At 41.5% G+C, this 3,439-nt stretch overlaps 1 long non-coding RNA gene across 1 annotated transcript; it reads left to right on the top strand.

Annotated features, from left to right (window-relative positions):
• The first annotated feature begins 756 nt into the window (after window positions 1-756).
• Window positions 757-1,489, top strand: LOC141592130 (uncharacterized). Its single transcript, XR_012521073.1, has 2 exons — window positions 757-793; window positions 1,282-1,489. It is a non-coding gene; the product is annotated as an uncharacterized LOC141592130 (long non-coding RNA).
• The last annotated feature ends 1,950 nt before the right edge of the window (window positions 1,490-3,439 follow it).

Below are 3,439 nucleotides of genomic sequence, written 5' to 3' on the forward strand. Positions count from 1 at the left end.
AGTGTTGAGAGAGATATAATGGAGTTGATACGATATCGTGAGCCATGCTGTGGAGGTAGGAATAGTTAGTGGAGTTGGTGTTACGAGTTCATGTTTGGGTTGGAGTTTTGTTTCGAGTTCTTAGTTACGTTGTTGTGTCTTGATCGAGTTAGCATGTTTGTTTTTATGTATGGGTTGAACTTCGGGGACGAAGTTCTTTTTAAGGAGGGAAGACAGTAATACTCCGTATTTATATGTCTTGGGGTACTCTATCGAGTAGCCCTTACTCTGTCGAGTAAGGGCAAGTTGCGAAGATAAATAGTTTCGACTGTTGGGCACTCGATCGAGTAGCCGGGGCACTTTGGATCGAGTAGGGGGTACTCGATCGAGTACCTTGGGTACTCGATCGAGTGTCCGGTTTTACGGGGGAGTTTTCTCGGGTTTTGTTAATTACGCGATTAAGGTATTTAAACCAATTCGTCTTTGTTCTAAATCACTTTTTACAAAACCTAAAACCTGTTTAAGAGAGAAAGCAACTTGTCTTCTTCCTAATCGCGTTCTTGACAATTCCCGGAGTTCAGACGGTCGGTTTGCATCGTAGTTTGTGTCGTTGGATTCCTTGCGTCAAGGGTAAACTTTTAATATAATTTCTATAATGTTTTGTTAAGATTGATGAAACCCTAATTTAGGAATTGGGGGTTTTTATGAGTAGTATTTGAATGGTAGCATCTATGTGTTGTATGGTAGGAGGAGAATTCGTAGAGGAGCCGTTTTGATACAGCTGTAGATACCGTCTGCGTGTTGTGCTTTCCAGGTAGGATTTCCTACTCAGTATTAGTCCCATAATGGGATATCGGTGATGTGTTGTAGTTAGTTGATTGATATGATGATTGTAATTGTAATTGTGATTGTGATTGTGGTTGTGTTTGTGATGGTTCTCGAGATGCGTTCTCGGCTGAGTGGGGTCACTTGCGGGAGTGATCTCACGCCCTAGTTTCGCCCTTCGTGGAACCCGCCACGAAAGGGGATGTGCACATTAATGGGTCAGGGTTATCGCTCGGTATGATGAGCGGGGCTTAGGTGGGAACGGCTGCGGTCCCCCATCGGCGTGGTCGGTCCAAAGGGACGGTCGATATTGAGATGATGGGAGTTGGTGGTGTGTGTGTGTGTGTGTGTGTGTGTGTGTGTGTGACAGTTCAGCTGTCTGTTGATCTTATTGTTGATATATTGAATTGTGTGATTAGTACTGACCCCGTTAAATGTTTTAAAAACTGTGGTGATCCATTCGGGGGTGGTGAGCAGTTATTGAGCAGGTATGAGACGATGCGTATGGGATAGCTGGGATGAGTCACCACGTTGCAGTTTAGAAGTCTTCCGCTGTGTCTGACGCTTGATAGTATTTCGATAGTAGATAGTTTTGAGAACTTGTATTTCCTTTTATCAGTTTTGGTTTTTGGCATGTAATCACTTTAAACGTTAATTATTATTTAAATATGTTTCTTTATTGTCTTATGATAATCATTGCCTCGGGTAACCGAGATGGTAGCATTTCCATGCCTTAAGTGGTCCTGGTAAGGCACTTGGAGTATGGGGGTGTTACATCAAGAATTACCAATTCTAATACGATATAGACAAATGCTATTAACCAACAATCAACAACCAACAATTAACTCATGATCATATAAACAGTAACTGAGTAGGAAACCCTACCTGGAAATGCAATAACCACAATCATCACAACAGCGAATCAGAAACGTTCCTCTACGAAATCACCTCCTATAAATCATACAATCATACAATCACCAACTAATACCAAAATACTCCCAAAACCCGCAAATCACCCTATTAGGGTTTAAACCAAAATCAACGAATCAATACAAAAACTATACTAGGATCTTACCCACAATACGACGGTCTCAATGGCGTAGAGAACTCTGGATTTCGACGGCTCAAGCCTTTGGATTTGATAGCAATGTGAGAGAGAAGAGCTACGTAACTTTGTTTTCTCTTTTGTGAAACTTAGAATAGGGTAAAAAGTAAAAATAAACTGACGAAAAGTGTTTTTATATCATTCTCACGTTGCTATCAAAACCCGGCAAATAACCCGTAAAACCCGAGGCACTCGATAGAGTAAGTGTGGTACTCGATCGAGTGGCCCCTACTTGATCGAGTACCCGTCAGAAATAACACTGTTTCGTACGAAAAACTCACTTATCGACAGAATAAGCCTTACTCGATAGAGTACCCAACAGCACATAAAATCGTAGTATTACAGAAAAGTTGTCTTAGGAATATCTTCATCCGCAATCCTAAACTAGTGATAAACATATCTCAGGTCAATCTTTGAAAATAACGCGGCTCCACTCAAATGGTCAAAAATATCATCAATCCTCGGCAAAGGATACATGTTCTTCACGGTAACATGGTTTTACTCTCTGTAGTCGATGCACAACCTCAAACTACCGTCCTTCTTTTTCACGAATAGAAATGGCGCACCCCAAAGCGATACACTAGGTCGAATGTATCCCTTATCCAACAACTCATTCAGCTGTTTCTTCAAATCCTCTAGCTCTTTTTGTCCCATACGGTACGGAGCCTTAGATATAGGTCTCGTACCTGGTTTAAGCTCAACACTGAAATCAATGTCCATCTTAGGAGGTAACCCTGGTATCTCCTTCTGAAAGACATCATCGTCCAACTCACTCACCACGTGTACCTCAGCTGATGACGGCTTCTCCACCCGAGTATCCCTAACATGGCAAAGGATCATAGGACACCCCTTCCTCAAACATGACTTTAAAGTCATAGCTGCAATCATCTTTACCTTGGAATTTACAACAAACCCCCGGTAAGACACTCTAATACCCTTAGGACCTTTTAGGGACACCTTCTTTTGACGACAATCTATCTTGGCCTCATACTTACCTAACCAATCCATCCCGATTATGACTTAAAACCCATCCATCCGAAACTCGAGTAAATTAACTGGTAAGTCCACTTGCCCGACTACCATAGACACCTCATTATACAACTTATGACATGACATTGACTCCCCTGATCGTATAAAAACATTATCTTTTACCAACTCATACCCCCCCCCCCCCCCCCCAAAAAAAAAACCCATGGTTAAAGCATGACCTCTAGACAAAAACGAATGGGTTGCCCCTCAATCAAACAAAACAAAAGTCGGTTTATGATTAACAAGAAAAGTACCAGTGACGACTTGCACATCATCTTGTAGATACCCGGTATCTATGGAATCCCCAACAAACACCCGATGTTTATCGGACTACAACGTGTTTCAAAAATCGCTACGTTTGATCGATAGTTTGTATAACTATGTGTCGGAGAGCTCAGAAAATGGTTTCGAAAATGAAATTTTTTTTAATACATTTAAAAAATATCTGGAGTGTTTTATGCACAATGACGGGGTCGCAATGACACTAACTAGAGTCAAAAC

Source organism: Silene latifolia, chromosome 1, assembly GCF_048544455.1.
Source record: "Silene latifolia isolate original U9 population chromosome 1, ASM4854445v1, whole genome shotgun sequence".
Taxonomy (NCBI): Eukaryota; Viridiplantae; Streptophyta; class Magnoliopsida; order Caryophyllales; family Caryophyllaceae; genus Silene; species Silene latifolia.